The sequence below is a fragment of the Lissotriton vulgaris genome, chromosome 9, assembly GCF_964263255.1.
Source record: "Lissotriton vulgaris chromosome 9, aLisVul1.2, whole genome shotgun sequence".
In the NCBI taxonomy this organism is placed as follows: domain Eukaryota; kingdom Metazoa; phylum Chordata; class Amphibia; order Caudata; family Salamandridae; genus Lissotriton; species Lissotriton vulgaris.
This window is the reverse complement of record NC_141697.1, coordinates 329,641,589-329,658,991: the sequence shown is the minus strand read 5'-3', so window position 1 is coordinate 329,658,991 and position 17,403 is coordinate 329,641,589. Positions and strand designations below refer to the sequence as shown.

The 17,403-nt window shown below is 44.2% G+C and overlaps 1 protein-coding gene across 2 annotated transcripts in view; it reads left to right on the top strand.

Moving 5' to 3' along the window:
• Window positions 1-17,403, top strand: part of EFCAB11 (EF-hand calcium binding domain 11) — a 460,557-nt gene that overhangs the window by 341,655 nt on the left and 101,499 nt on the right. The gene's annotated exons all lie outside the window — the stretch shown is intronic.

Here is a 17,403-nt window from a genome sequence, read left to right as displayed (position 1 = left end):
TCATTGTCCCAGTCCTTCAAACTCTTTGTCATCATTTTTCTTTCTCTCTTTGGCTCCCTTGTTCTACCTTTGTCTTCTTTCTTCACTCTCTCCTTATCTGTTTTTTTGTTCTTGCGCGAGGTCAACGTTTGACGTTGAAAACGGAGTGGCACTGCCCACCACCTGGAGCACCCCGCACAAATTAGGCACTCGCGGCCTACAGGTGCCATCCCTGCACCACACAGGTGGTAGTGCCATGAGGCCATAGACCGAGCCATCTGCAGGTGGAGTTAGTGAGATCGGTTACATAGAGAGTATGTACAATGAGAAGGGAGGATTATGTTCCACAGTAGTTTGTTTGTTTGTCTCTATTGCGTCGTCGCCTTGTCATGTTGCTGTGTTTTTCAGTCGCAGGTACCTAGGCTTGTTTTTACACTTTATACAGCAGATGGAAACTTTAATAACATTTTTAAAAAAACAGAATAGCAAGCTTGAATATCAAAGGTAGTTTATAGCATTAATCGTCTGTCATACTTGACTAAAATTATACCTTTGGTCAGTTATCAGTGGCGGGTCTAGTTTCCTATAGGTTTAGAAAGGCGGCCACGTTGATTTGCACTTATCCATTCTGTCATGCATCAGCACGGTCAGTCTCTCAGGGGAGTAGATAGTCCAAATATTTTTTTGCCCCACCGTACATTCATGGGTGGGATGACTGACTGTTTCCAAAATTGGACAAGAGCCAAGCGTACAGTAGTCAATAAGTGTCTAATGAGTATTGCCATTCTGGTGGACGCCATGTTGTGTGCCTTTGTAGGTGAAGAGCAAGTGGCAGAGGAACCCCTGTCTCTACTGAATGTTCTCACTGCACGGGTGACTGGTGATCAATATAAATTCTCTGTACCCGAAAAGCGTCAGTCGGGAAACATCCTGGAATAGAGACACCGTGGCATCACAGAAATGGATAGGGTCCTGCTGAGGGGAAGTGCGTAGAGTAGCTTCCTATCTCTGAATAAGTGCACCCTCATAAGTACATCTGGAATCAGATTCCTTTTCTGTTGGTAAGCTGATAGCATACTGTGCATGCAGTCGAGACGAGGCAGGTCTGCTGTTGGGTTCTGTTTCGCAGGGCTGACAAATTCTTTGAGGTCTTTGTTGGGGGAATCACCTTGTGTACGCTCTGGATACGGATGTTATTTCTCCAACAACAATTTTCAATATGGTTTACATTGTCGATGAGGTACCTCTGTAAGTTCAGTAGTGGCCAATCTGGGTTCATCCTGCTCATGGGAGGTTATAGTGACTTCGTTCTCGACTTGATCAAAGTGTGACTCCGCTGGATGGAATGATCCAGGTCTGTGATAGCGTTAATAATATTCTGCCGCCAGGCCGCCATATTCTTGTGGAATTCAGCTAACAGTACTTGGATAGCCTCCTTGCTGACTGGGGCTTGCAATGTGTCATCAGATGTTGATGGAATTATTCATGTGTTCTGTGTTCGGTGGCTCCTTAATCTGGCCCTTTTCAAACCGTTGAGTGTGTAGCATGTTATCAATGGTCACTGCCTTAGACGTCTTTATTTTTGCCGCTGTCACGGCGTGTTGACACAGAGTGGTGCTAGGGAGTGTCCCTGGATAGGCGGGAGCATACCAGCTCGAATTCACAGGTCCCCAGTCACCCATATATACTGTGGTATAATGTGTTGCAGTAGTGTCACATGGGAGCCTCCACAGCGACACAACTGTGGCTGGTGCATGTGGACATAGACAGGAGACTAGATACATCACACAGATGTAAGCAAAGAAATTGTGACACTGTGGGCATCGGGGAAACACTGTCTGTCAGGCTGCATGTGCTTAAAGACTTCGATTTCCTAAGAATTTTCATTGTTTGTGTGTCTAACTCTGACCTGTTTGAACAATTGTATCTCTTCATGGGAACACTAGGAGCTGGTGTACCATGGAGTTCGCCCGCCTTTAGACCAGTTTCATAATGGCCATGTAGTTGGTGTTCATGCCGTGTCACACTCTGTGGTTATCTTCACGTATACATGTGCGGCCTGACGGTAGCCAGCTAACGCTAGGGATTGTGTTGGAAGCTGGGGTACAGCTTGATTCCTTTGCTTCTGCATCTACCCCTGGCTACTAGTTAGGTTAAGGTCTAGGTCTTAGATCAGGAGCAGTCGCAGATGCAGCAAAGGTGCTCTCTTCCTATTTTTCTACAACCAGTTATGTATGCAATCGTCAGATTAGTAGAAGCCAGCAGCCATGCATTCGGAGGTTAGCTCAAGTTCTTGAATTCGAAATGGGGTTCATTGCAAAGTATGGTGTAATTTTCCCACTGATATACCTCATGCCAAGTCTTTAAAATTGTTGTCACCTTGTGATTGTACACTTCTGGTCTGGTGAGTGACTGGTGAATCCTTCACTGATGGACCTCGTACCACATCCTTCAAAATGTTGGCATCTTATGACCACTCCCTTCTTGCGTCAATTTCTCACTGGGTGTATGAACTGAAAGGAAGTAAATGAACTTGCTAAAAACGTGATGAACAAGATCACTCAAATTAAATCTTCACTCAAGTGCCATATACTGCAACTGTCGAAAAGTTGTTCTCACAACCCACCTGATCTAGTTTATTTATGTAAAGCTGTTCCAAGTCAGCAGTTCTCCTGAGCTATCAAGATGCTCAGTCGTTAAATTTTTTGCATACTGAAGTAGGACTTTGGTGGGCAAAAATCCGTGTTTAGGTTTGTAAATTCCAACTCTTAATTAACAAAATAGAATTTCATTTTTCTTATGAACATAAGTTTCCACTTAATTATGTTGAGAAGTTCACATATTTGGTTAATGTTAAGCGGCTGGTAGTTTATGCCCGAATTCTGTTAACGTTGTAGATTTCCGAGTGTAAGCTTCCTAGATTTTGTGAATTGCCAGCCTGCCACCCCCAACAAAAGAGTAACCACAGGACAAGCTTAGATGTAATCCTACTCAACAAAATGTACATTTCCATTCTGATTCTAAATTTTACAACAGTAGTACATTAGTTCTGTGTGCATCTTCTCTGACTCAAAGCCAGACATGGACTCCCATAGAACGAAAAGTCTAGTCTGTGCTTTAAAGAAATGTATTTTTAAGATTAATCTTCCGTATCTGTATAATGCTGTATGTAGAATTCAGTATGCCATTGCCCAGCTATACGTAAACGGCTGTAGAAAGTCAGTTTTCTATGTGATGGAATAATAAAATCACTTTTCAGCTCCTCTGCGTTGTGGCATTTCTTGAACAGGTTCTTTTTCTTGGGTGAGCTCTGCTCAGTGGCGCTTTTGACTTTCGCTCGCAGTGTATCTGCGCAGTGTGTTAACGAGTCGTCTGTGTGAAAAGGTCTTCAGGCTTTGCTGAAATCAGAGGCTTTCTTGCTAGATGCCAGCGCCCTGGTCACCCAGTTAAAACTCTCAAATCGGCTTACCTTCGATGCTTTCCCTTTCATGACACTGCGCCCTGCCACCCATGCTTTTAAGATAATTGTATTATCACTTGGTGAGGGTTTCCGTCTATTTCCCCGCCACGGCGGGCAGGCGGACTAAAAGCCACACATGAACCTAACCGCGTGCTGCTGAAAAAAACATACAAATGCAAACACCTATAAAGTAAAAGATTCGGGATTTCACCTTCGTCCTGCTACAAACGAATGAGTACGGTTTGTTCCTGGCGCTCAGTGCTAGCAGGAAGCATTAAAAGCTCCTTCAAAGATGCATTCGCGAGCTATTTAAAGAGTGCATCTCTTGTATACATCCGCCGCTTCCTTTTATGTAATGCTGACTGCGAAATACAGTCGTGCAAAGTACCCCCTTTGCAAGCGGAGGGAACCCGAGAAGAGAGTAATGTTCCAAACACCTTTCTGGTCATAAAAGATTCACAGGTCTGCTTATTAAAAAGGAGTTGCGATTGGCTAACTCTAGCTTGTCAGAGTCTCCCAACTAGAGAAGACCTGAATATCCCAGGGTGTCGTAGCCATCTCTGTCCCGCTTCTCCATTTATAACGAACATTGGCAATGCCAATAGGTCTGGCTTATGAAGGCACTGTCAAGCCAGACCTTAAAATCCATGTACGTTACAACTACCTCCTCTTATCTCTGCTTCTGCCAGAGAAAGTTACCATACATTTTTTTCTAAGACCAGGTTCTCCAAAGTCGGTCCCGGAGGGCCGGATCCCTGCCAGTTTTTTAAGATAACTACATTTATCTAAATGGGGATGCGCTAAAAATCTGGCATGGATCTTGCCCTCTACGACCGACTTTGGAGATCCCTGATCGAAGACACTTTAATAACATTACAATGGCATGTGTGTGCACATTAAAGTTCAAGCTCAGGTTGCTGGATAAATACACAACATGATCACAGCGGTGTGGAGGGCAAGCACTTCTTTGTAGAAACAGATGACTTCTGCCCAATCAAAACATCCACTGCTAGCTCCCAACATGTGGGCGGAGCCAAAGCCCCTCTGGTGGTTCTCACATAACTTTTTTTTTTAAGATATAGGAATGTAATGGAACTTGTGCTATTTTTTCTTTATTTGTTTTCCTGTACATGGGCTATTTGGGAGACCTCTGGGATTGAATTCATGTTAATGAAGCAGTAAAGTTTTGCAATATTTGTATGGATAGGCCCGGATATAATTTTCATTTATATAGGGAGCTATCCCCCAGATTCATCAAAGTGCCGTTTTGCGAGTCCTTAATAGCGATTTTTAAGGAATCGCTATTAAAGACTCGCAAAACGGGATGCATGTAGAAATCGGAATATTTTATGCGATTTCTACTGCTTCCTTATTTGCGATTCGCTAATTGCTAATCGCAAATAAGGAATGACTCCCCATTCATTCCTATGGGCTAAAGGCCCATAGGAATGAATGGGGAGTCATTCCTTATTTGCGATTAGCAATTAGCGAATCGCAAATAAGGAAGCGATTTCAAGGGTGCCAGGGTGTCCTACGGACACCCTGTAGCACCCCTGAAATGCAAATGTACACTGGTGTTGCGCACACACATGTCCAAAGGACATGTGTGTGTGTAACATACAACTTAGAAAAATGCACTAAAGTGCATTTTTCTAAGTTTTCGCTATTTACCACGAAGTTACACTTCGCGGTAAATAGCGACCCCATATTGCGAATTCGCAATTTTTAAAAGGTTCATGAATAGCATTTAAGGAATTTCTAATTGAGATTCCTTAAATGCGTTTTTGCGCAATTTTGCGAGTTCTATAATTGTGATTTTTGCATTTGGGATGATGAATCCCAAATGCAAAAATAGCGCTCGCAAAGGGCCAGATTCTCAGAATCTGGCCCTTTGCGAGCCGATTTCAGCTTGATGAATCTGGCTGTTTGACTGAATTTTGCTTCCTGTCTCTTAATGTCATGTTGAACTGCACGGTTTATTCGTGTATTGCAATTGTTGAAACTAGATTTAAGATTTTAAAAAGAATGTTTGAAATATGATAGATTTTAAAACCATGAATGTTAGTGTTAGGATTAACATAAGGCCCCTAAAGTAACTGGTAACAATGTAACATAATTTATTCAGAGATATTGGATATGCCTTAGAAATTAAATATATTAGCAGATGGGGATAGTAACATTTATGAAGAGTACCATGCAATATAACATTTTAAGATGACTGCCAGGACCGCTGAACTGGACATTAAAGAAGGACTATCTCGATGTTGTTTACATTTAAGTCCTGGCACTTAGCTTTGAAAGACTTTGTGAACCTACAAAATTAAAATGGAAATGTAGTGTAGAAAAAGTTTGGGTCAATTCTGGGGGTTACAAGTGACAATAATTAAAGGTTAAAGTTTCTAATGGTGTGGGATGTGTGGAAGAAGACTCCGATTCCTTTAGAGAATACTAACAAGAAGGAAAACGTTTGGGAAATTTCAAAGGTTTACATTTTTTTTAAAACCATTTTCAGCTTAATAGTGGTTGTGTGTGAAACTTTGGCTTCGCTTGATAATCTTTTGATTTGCAGCTGCAATATGATGTTTGGTGAGGGAGGGATACTCAAACATTTTGTTGTCTTTTTGAGCCAGATGTACAAAGATTTTTTCAACTTGCAAAGGGCCCAATTCGCAGAATTGGGCCGTTTGCGAACTGAAAAAAGCATTTTTAAATGTACACTGCCCTATTTGTGATTCTGTAAGCTATTACTGAATTTCAAATTGGATTTGCGAGTCACTATTAGGAAGGTGTGTGCCAAGGGTGTCCCTTCCTAATACTGAGTCACACTGCTATGTAGGAATGTTTTGTGACTGGGAATGCGGTCGCAAAACATATTCAGTTGGTGGTAATCCATTTGCAAATGTGAAGAGGTCCCTGAGGGACCCCTTCCCTTTTGTGAATGTGGGCGCTAACGTTTTTTAAGAGCAGGCAGTGGTCCCACGGACCACTGCCTTCTCTTAAAAAATTAAAAATAAACTTCTCATTTTTCTTTTTTAAATGCATTCAGTTTTCTTTAAGGAAAACGGGCTGCATTTAAGAAAGTAAAAACTGCTTTATTTAGAAAGCAGTCACAGACATGGTGATCTGCTGACCCCAGCAGGCCACCATCCCAGTGAGTGCCGACCATTCCCAATGGGTCGCAAAATGTGACCCGCCTCATGAATATTAATGAGGCAGGTCCCTTGCGACCCATTGGGAATCACATACAGTGTAAAACTCACTGTTGTACATAGCTGTTTGCGATTTGCTAATAGTGAATCGCAAAGATTCGCTATTAGGAAATCGAAAACTGAAGTCTATGCACATCTGCCCCTTTGTTTCCCAAGAGGAGGAAAATAGTGTACAATTACACATATTTGGTTAAAAGGCTTCTCTTTGATGAAACAATGATAGTTTAGAAATGCTTAAGAAGGGATGTATATTACTTATTTAAGAACTGTGAATGGTTATGAGGAGAACTAATGCAATAGAAGTAAGTGATGAATATAAATAGTTAAAGCGTTTGATTAGTACTGTTTGTGACACTATCACTCGTTTTTACTATTTTCATACACATATTTTTATATCGTATTTTTCACTATTAATCTTGAGAGTTCGTTGGATTTGTGGACTAGAATTGAAATGCACTCTGGTTGAAAGCAGGTTTACAGGCACACAAAACGCAAGGGGGTCCATAAATCGAGGCAATCCTCTCCAACAACCGTCTTTTTATATGAGTGAAATGAATTAGGAAGAAAATTCCTTTAATGGCTCATCCAGATCCCAAAATGCTATTATGCTAGAAAACATCAACTTCACACCACCCATTTGCAGCAGACCAGAACATCTACATGCCCTGAAGAACACTAGCTGTTGGTGATTCCAAGAATTCTGAGACCCACTGATGTCTGATATAATCATCTAATTAAAAATTACTACGGATACGTCTAGTTCTGTTTCATACATCTCATTGTGCAATTTTAGGAGCAGACTGCCTGCCCACTGTTTGCTTCCTTGTATGTGGACCGGCTTATACACCGCAGTTATTCGCTTTTGATTGAGCGAATCAGACATTGCATCACAGCTTTTCCAGTTCTCGGTTTTGCTAATTTTTCACCCCCTGTGGGCGGGCCTTTGACTTTTGCTTTCTGCAGACTGCACCGTTGCTATCGACAACCATATTGAGGTAATGTCACTCAGGACAAAACTACTTCTCTGGTTCCGAACCACAAAATGTATGTTCATCTTGTTTTTAGCTCCATTGGCCTCATTGCGTCTCTATGACTCTGTCCCAGGGGGCTCTCTGAGACCCTAGCCTATAGGACCCGGATCCCCCAGCATGCTCCCCGCTCCCTCCTGATAACCTGGTACCCACATTAAATCATCAACAGAGATTTGCGTGGGTGTAAAACGGCCATGTTTATTATTAGACATTTCATAAACATGACAATGCATTTCAAATTCATTATTCACAGTTATATCAACATAATTTTATTATTTATATCAACATAATTTTATTCTTGACTTTCCCTATCTTCTTCAGCAAGATTCTAATCCTCCAGCACTAAGGGGCCATCCAGCTCGCATCTTCCCTGCCGAGCATCCACGCAAGGTGCAACGCACCTGCGCCCATGAGGATTGGGCCCCAAACCTCTGATCCTTGTCCGTTCTCACCAGGGGCCCACCCTCAGACCACCAGGCTGCCCAGGGACCCAGGAGGCTCGTAACCTGTCGCCCTAGCCTCCCCAGCCGGGGTCATATTTTCCACCGGAGAGCTTACCGTCTCCCCCCCTCAGTGCTGGCCTAGGGAGTACACAAGGCGGACTTCCGTCCATTCCGTTGGTCAATTTTACTGTTCCAAGGTCTTTCTACAGCAATACGCCCCTCTAAACTACTGTGCTAAAGGGACGGGTGGGTGGGAGTTAAACTGAAAAGGCGGGAAGTGGGGGGGGACGCTTCCGCGACCAGCAACCGGTCCGGTATCACAGAGGGCGAAGAGGCTGAGGTCACTGACCCAGGGACCTAAATAGGTCCCCAGACCCCGCCCTCTGCCCCACCGGAAAAACGTCACCGGATACTCCGGAAGGACTTACACCGCCGGCCACCCCATTGGGCTGACCAGCCGCCAGGAACTCTAGGCGAGGTAGGGGCGGGGGCCGGGGGGCCGGGTCCTAAGTGCGCGCTCGTTTAGGCTTGCGCTTGTCATAGGACCCGGATCCCCCAGCATGCTCCCCGCTCCCTCCTGATAACCTGGTACCCACATTAAATCATCAACAGAGATTTGCGTGGGTGTAAAACGGCTATGTTTATTATTAGACATTTCATAAACATGACAATGCATTTCAAATTCATTATTCACAGTTATATCAACATAATTTTATTATTTATATCAACATAATTTTATTCTTGACTTTCCCTATCTTCTTCAGCAAGATTCTAATCCTCCAGCACTAAGGGGCCATCCAGCTCGCATCTTCCCTGCCGAGCATCCACGCAAGGTGCAACGCACCTGCGCCCATGAGGATTGGGCCCCAAACCTCTGATCCTTGTCCGTTCTCACCAGGGGCCCGCCCTCAGACCACCAGGCTGCCCAGGGACCCAGGAGGCTCATAACCTGTCGCCCTAGCCTCCCCAGCCGGGGTCATATTTTCCACCGGAGAGCTTACCGTCTCCCCCCCTCAGTGCTGGCCTAGGGAGTACGCAAGGCGGACTTCCGTCCATTCCGTCGGTCAATTTTACTGTTCCAAGGTCTTTCTACCGCCACAAAGGTGACCAGGGCCCACAGGTCCGTCACCTTCCCCACCAGCGCTCCAAATGAAAGACCTACAGTCTCTAATCCCAGTATACATAGAAATGCATGCTAACTGTACTCCATCTTTGTGATACATCACCTCACTGTAGACCATTGGGTGTGGAATGTGGCACAAGCGGCCCTTCGCTGAGCACAACCCGGCCCATTCCCCCTTGAGCCGCCTCCCTCGAGACATTCCAGGCTCTTGGCCGCGCTCCGGACCCTTCCTTGTGATACCTCAACTCACCAAAATTCATTCGGTGCGAATGCGACGCAAGCGGCCCTTCTCTGAGCTCGACTTGGCCCATCCCCCTGGGTCGGTTCAACGAGACCCTCCTGGCTGCATACGGGGCCCTCCGCCCTGCGTGGTCCCTTGCCCGACCATGACATTCCGCCCATGGGCAAGACCCTCGCCCGACAGGCATACTCTTTCAGCAGCGCCTCCTTGACCGCCAGGCTCTCCAGTGACTCTTCCACCTCGACAGGGCACACTAATGCACAGGAGAAAAATAGCAAATTCAGGCATAGTCATGACGAAATCGTAACCATTGTGCACCAGTCAACCAGGCTCGACATGTTGCAAAAACAAGCTGACCACCCGCACCCCAGTTTCGTCCCGGTGCCAGATGCTGGACCCGCCTTGCCGCCAGAGCAGCTGCCCCAATTCTAAAAGAACGCCCTGATGCTGTCGGCTCATTAGCACAAAAATTGGTGCGGCCCCCGCAAACTGAAGCACCTGCTGGAGTAGAGTGCCAGGGTTCTCTCGGGGGGGGGACGCATCCGCGACCAGCAACCGGTCCGGTGTCACAGAGGGCGAAGAGGCTGAGGTCACTGCCCCAGGGACCTAAATAGGTCCCCAGACCCTGCCCTCTGCCCCACCGGAAACGCGTCACTGGATACTCCGGAAGGACTTACACCGCCGGCCACCCATTGGGCTGACCAGCCGCCAGGAACTCTAGGCGAGGTAGGGGCGGGGGCCGGGGGGCCGGGTCCTAAGTGCGCGCTCGTTTAGGCTTGCGCTTGTCAGATGATGGCTTAGAGGAGACTGACTTTGGTCAGAGGACACCCAAGGATAGATTACTTTAGGTGATTACCACACGCATACTTTCTGCATTCTCCCTACTGCATCACTGTCTGTACGATAATCAGAACAATAGTAGTCCCTAGTTCAAAATCATAAGGAGAATTGTTAAAATAATACAATTTAAATAACAATAGAAAAAACAAACACAAGTTCAAGAACTTAATTAACCTGAAAAAAATAAGAGTATCCGTGCGGGAAATCTGATCGGTGTTCAAAAAACGTGACACACAAATATTTATAAATGGCATATAAGTGTGACTCATAAGTAGATTAATTTTTTCCTAGTAGAATATATAAGGGGAATAATGGTACATAAATTACAAAGACAACAGCTTTTCGATCAATTAAATTGAGGAGTCATCATCAGGATTCAACAATATGGAGAGCCGAATAGTCAGATGCATAATGCCAGGTACTAACATGAGAAAGAGGTGGAAACCCCCATTGAGGGCTTCTGTGGTGGTTGCCAAGATACAGCAAAAGGGAATGCTGCCCAGGGCATAAATCTGATCTCCACATTCAGGATTAGGACAGGTCCGGTGAGAAAAACCATGGTCATCTAAAACAAGCTGCCCTCTTAATAGAAAAAGCTAAAGTGGTCTACAGATATGCAGAAATACATTATCCCGTAATTTGAGATTCATTCAATGAAGGAGGCAGCTGGAAAATGTAATTGAAGCAAAGGGATCAGCAAAGTGCCATGTCTCCTCCATGAAAATCAGCAAAATCGCGCTCAGTACTGACCAGCAGTGCTTCAGGGTTGCCAAAGAATATTCTGGAAAAACATGATTTGATTTGATTCCTACAAAGTGAGGGAGGACTTTTGGAACAAGTGATGGTGGGGTCCATTCTCAAAGTCTTGCCATTAGAACCTACCCTGGTTCTCTGAAGGTCTCTGATTTCAAGAGATGGTGCTGGTCTTTCTAAATTGACAGGAAGCATAGACCAGTGCCACTATCTATCTAGCATAGTCATTCATGGTTGTTGTGACCCTTAAATGGGGCAAGAGTCCTCACCCTAAACTCTGCAAATCTTTGATGAGGACCAGTGCTTAATTTAAGCTGGTGGTTTCCGCTGCTCTGCGCTAGCACTTAATAGTCAGCACTGGCTCTAGTGACAGTCCACCACATGGTGGGCTGTCTGCCTAATTTTCAGATAAACACAACAGGGTTTAAAAAGTGAATCGAAATTAAAGAAAACCTCATCTGCCACTTGCCATTATATTAGTTTTGGATGACCTGGAATAGGCAAAGTGTTCACACTTGTACAATTCTGATGGTTAGTAGTTAAATTGCTACTGCTGTTGGCAGTGCTGGCAGGGGCAATGGGTGGTGCAGGCTGCAGTGGGCTCCCAGGAAGGGCCCTTGCACTTACTTTTTTAAATACAAATTAAGCACTGATGAGGACCCTCCATGTTTTTAAATTATCGCCAAGAAGGTATTCCAGAACCTTTAACTGCATCTCTTGCTGGCCAGAGTAGAAACTATACTAGCAGGTTGCAACAATATGAGGAGGTTACTATCAGAATCACTACCTACCATTCTCGAGAACTGTAAAGCGATTTCCAAGCAGCAGCGAATAATGGCAAATAAAAAAGCATTCTAATACTTGACTTGATGTAAAATGTCAACATGGCTGAAATTATTGACACAGTCTCCTGAGGCTGATGTGCACTTTTTTGACATTCCCTTTGACGGTAATGAGCTGTTTGTAAAATCGTATCTTAAGCCGCATACATAACGGGAAACAGTGGTTACAACACGGGTGTTACCACGCAGGTAGGTAACAACATGGTCATTACAACGGCCGCATTGTTACCACGTGTGGCTTTACATCTCAAGTCATTTCTATGACTTGCGCTAGTTGGCATGCAACACCAGAGAATGTGTTGGATTTTAAATCCAACACATTTCCTGCTGTTGCGCTAACTGGAATAGGAATAGTAATTTATACTATTCCTAAGTCCAGCGCGCCATCTAGCACAAGTTGTAGAAATGACTTGCGATGTAAAGCCATGCATGGTAACAACGCGGTTGTTGAAACGACCGCGTTGTTACCTACCGTTGTAACGTGACATATTCATACATAACCTGTATTATCCTTTATAGTTATTCAAGAAGTTTATTTAGGTGGCACCAGAGTACTCCATCATATCCTTGGTCTTAGAAGATTATGGCCCACACAAGTAGGTTATCTGAGAATCTTGTGATGAGTCCCAAATACTTTAGCGGGAAGAGATTGTCAACCCTAAGTCTTCTTGCCAACTGACAGAAGATTCCTGATAAATATGGGTTTCCTCTTGAGTTCCCTTTGTAGTACAATTGACTTAAATCACAGTGGGATCTGCATCCAAAGTACACCTTTTTTCATGAGCGAGCCTTGGTTCATGAGATGTAGAAGAACTGTCCCACACCTTTAATAGGCGGTCCCCTCCTCCTTTCCACACTGTTCTGTTACTGCCATTCTTTGGTCTTTGATACTCTGAGTGCCAGTGTCCTCCCATTCTCATTAGAAGCCTGAGATGAGGCTGAGAGTAAAGTAGCCTCCCAAAGAGCCAGCTCTGTAGCCCACCCTCTCTTCAGCTGCCTGGGAGCTGACTGCAAAGGACAGTGTGACCGCACTTGCATGTCTGCATTCGTTCCCAACCAGCGTCTTGAGCTCTCTGTCATCAGAGGCACACTCTGTTGTCTTACCAAGTGTTTAGAATGTGATGTGTCTGATCTGGTTTGCAGGTCTTTTCTCCGTACAGGCCCCCTGGCAGGTCTTTCTCCCCACACTCCATTCAAGATTCGCAGTCGCTAGAGTCCCTATGACAAACATTACGTTTGAAACCAATGAGCCTCACACGAAGATTGAAATTCAAACTGACTGCTTGACTCTAGCATGAAAATTGGCAAGGATCAGAGTTAGAACAGCAAATATGAGCGTTGAAATAATGGCAAGACAAATTCGAGGTTGTGGCCGGGTCAAGGTTACCCTAATTTTTTTTTTTTAAACAAAATTTGTGCTCAAATATTTTGACAATGAATTTAATTGGACTTAATGCTTTAAGGATAACGGTGTACATTTTGTTTTAAATGTCAGACCTTTTAATATTTTTCTAGAGAGGCACAGTTTCTCACAATTTCTTTAAAACGCTATGTATTTGAAACACACATTTTTGCACTTCTAACTTTATTCCTGCTGTGGATGCTCCTTCAAACTTTTCATCTTCAACACACATCTTCTCATGATCACTCAGTTGCCTTGCCAAATGTGAAAATATCGTTGGCAGTGAAATCTTTGACCAACATTGATCAATGTGTTTGTCTTGTTTAGACCAGGGATGTGCAAATTCTCCCCAAAAATATCTAAGCAAAATTTCTCAAACTCCCATGAAATGTTGCAAAAGTACACCTTTTTAGTGAAATATGGTTTACTGGTATCTTGTCATTTTTTTTGTGAGTGTACACATTGTATGTAAAAATAAATACATTCTTTCATTTAAAAAACGTTTCTAAACAATTCGCACTAAATAGTGCCACAAGACTGGTTCTAGCAGAAAATATCTCTCATCAAGACCTTTTTGCGAGAGTCTCAGGCTCCTGCTGGTGTCTCAGCAGACTCTTTTACGTGAAGTGTTCACTAGGGAGAAGAATGTTATGCGAAATTGAGAGAAATTTTACAAATTTTGCATAATGTTGGGATGGGAATGTCCCCTGGATGGTGTATGGGCATGTACTCCTCTGTTGTGTGCTAGACTGTATATGAAACAGTTAACATGGCTTTTCTTTTGGCTCTAGCGCCATGCTTAAGCTAACGTGAACTGAGAGCTGTAGACCAGCCCCAGATAATGTGAGATCGAAGACCTGTCCTGTGACCAGGAATGGTGCACCCAACCTACCCTCATAGAAGACAGCAAACTACTGTCCCTGTAATTGGTGAAGCGTGGTGGCAGTGTACTGTCTACTGAACACTCTCTTGAGAAGTTCCATCCGTGTGCGTGTGTGTGTGTTTCTGTGTGTGTATTTCTGTGTTTCTGTGTGTCTGTGTGTGTGTGTTTCTGTGTATCCGTGAGATGCGGGTCTACTGAACACTCTCTTAAGAAGTTCCACTATTATGTGAATGCCCAGAGTGTGTGTCAGTGATATCCCTTCCCTTATGGGGTATAAACCAAGTTGGCAGTCTTTGAGGATCCTAACCCCATAACTGCTGGCCTTTTCACAGCTCTTTTTATTTGCCTTTTTGGGGTATTTTGAGGTTTGACCTCTATAATGTATTTTTACACATAAGGTATTCACGCCTTCTTTGCATCCTTTTTTTCCAACATCCTGGGGATTCTAAAGGTACCCAGAGTTAGTGGTTCCCCTTTATGGGACCGAGAAAGGCAAAATATACCAACATTATGATTTTTCGGGGTAAAATTGGAAAAAAGTGCTCAGGGTAAAAGAGTCTTATTTTTCCTAAAAATAGCATCAACTAATGGTTTGCTGTGCAAAACTCGCCATTTTCCCAGCTTTTTAGAAGCGTGCCGAGCTAAATAAAAAAAAATATATATTTTACCACAGTTTTTGGGGTGCGTGACGTCGTGCATGGCTATCACTAACTAATTTTACCCAGAAGCCCTTGCAAACATCAAACTTTGAAAAACACACAAACACTTTCCTTACATTTCTGTGACTGAAAGTTCTGAAATCTGTCGGCAGCCACATATTTCCTACAACCCTGAGTTCCCACTTGTCCACCAATAATAACAGTTGGGTGGGCCATGAGACCAGAACACAAAAGGCCCTATAGCGTTACGTTGAGAGATAAGCAATTAGGATAGCTGCGGCATTTGGGGCCATGCTGTGGCGCCCCCCATTCAAACCTATAAACCACAGACATTGGTTAAAACTAGACAACCAGGAGACTCAAGAGTGGTATGGCTTGCATGGATCACATGGTTTTCTTACCGCCAATACCCTGCAGACATCAGACTTTGCCTGAAATCACACCTTTTTCTTACAGTTCTGTGAGGGAAACGTCTGGAATACACATGACTCCACAAAATTACTACCACTGCGCGTTATCCTGCTGGTGCCGATAAAAAACAATGCGCCACTTCTGTGGCTGGGACTAGCGCCCACAAAAGGAACGGATCAAACCAAGCCAATGGGAACCCTCCATACTGCCCTTTTGACCCTACTACATCTTGAGAAAGAGGTGATAAGTGAATAAATGTTTGGATACATTTGTAGTGTAACTTTGTCAACTAAAACGCCTAAATGCGCTTGTTGTGCGTTTGAAGAACTGACTAGACCGAATTCAGAAAAGGAGAGTTGGTCATGGTGTGTAGTGCAAAGCGCCAACCTCCTATTCAGCAGCAATGCGTTCTGTGGGTGTATAGGTAGACAGCATTCAAAGATATAGCTGCTGATTCCTTACCTTTTGAATATTCCCCAGGCATCGGACTAGATCCTAACATTTTTCAGCAATACCTCTGCGTGCCAGTAGGTTGCTCCTTGCGGCTCAGCACGGATACTGTTCCACTGCGGAATAGACTCCTATGTAGGCACCTCTCCCACACGTTGACGTAAGTTTAGTTCTTTCTGTGCCACCAGTGTCTAATCCGGGGCTCGCTCTCTTGTTTCTCAGACACTTTCCTCAGAAATGTCTACATTTTACAGTATGCAAATGTTTGTGACCAATCCCAATCAGGTCACCTGCGGTGCTTGGGGTTGAGTCCATACTCTATGGCCTGCAGTGACTTTGCATCAGTGAACTCAAAGGCTATTCAACTCTGCGAGGCGAAACTCTACATCCCCACACACAAGAAGACCCCTCACCAAGATTGGTTTAAAGTTGCGGTCCAATTCGAAAGTTCAATCCGGGTTCCAAATTAAGGAACTTTTCCGGGAGTGAGAAGACATTACATCCAGCTGCGACTGAAGACTAGTGTCATTCAAGCATTGATGTGGCAAATGCTGACTTAAATGTCCACTACTATCCCAGCAATGGAGATGGCAGAAATCGTGCTTTTTATGCAGTTTACTTACCTAGGGAATGGATAACTAGAAGTGTGTAAAAAAAATACATTAAACTATTTCTTTGAAGGATAATATCTGTCAGACTGACTAAACAAAATGCATTAAGAAAGGTTTTTAGTGTTTGCAGACATGGCAATCAAAGTGATATCCTGTCTTAATCTTGATGATAATGAGGCCGCTCCAGCATGATCAGTGAGTGGCTCAGTCCCCCGGCTACTATAGCTCACTTGCAAATTGCCAGCTCCCTTGATCGGTTAACAAATATTTAAATTTCAACTGCCCTTGAACTACCATTTAAGCACTTCAGAAGCTGTTTTTTTCTGGATTCCTATTTTTGTGCTCAGTTAGCGCCGTCGTATTGTACCTTCCTGCTGATAAGGTGAATCCTTCCTCGAGGGTGTTTCTTTTCCTCAAAATAGAAATTGCCCGCCATTAGAAATGCATTTATACACGTCGCCCCGGATTCCGCCGGCAGCGGTACAGCGTTTCCTTTCATGTTTGGCGCGCGCTTCCTGAGCGCCATGGCTGCTTCGACGGGCACTTATGACTTTAAAGAAGAGAAGTTAATATAGGCATTACCAGCTAAACTGCTGCCGCGCCCCGCAGGAGACCCATCAACAAAGAAACCGGCCTTATCAGTGGGGGAGAACCGGCTGGCTAATCGGAAGAGAGGGCATCTTGTCGGAAAAGCTGTCATCCCCGCGTCTTCAATTGGCGGGTCATCTCGTCCTCCGCAGGGGTGCCGGCGTGTAATGCGATTCCGTCTCTCTCATTGTTCAATCAGTGTGACAGCGTTTGCTGTAATGTGGCACGTCAGCGCCCATGTACATTGTTAAACTGACATTATATGGTGCATGAGGAACAAAATGTCCCACACCAAAAAAGGCTACCCTGCTTATTAGGCCCAGTTGTAGAGGGGTTGCTGTCGTTTTATACTTCAAGTGCCAGGGGATGGTTCCCGTTTTATAATTGACAGGCATTGTGCCAGTCGAAAAACTAATTAATGCAAGATGCAATAATGCAACAGACTGGAAGAACCAATGAACAGATTGTGGGGGCACGG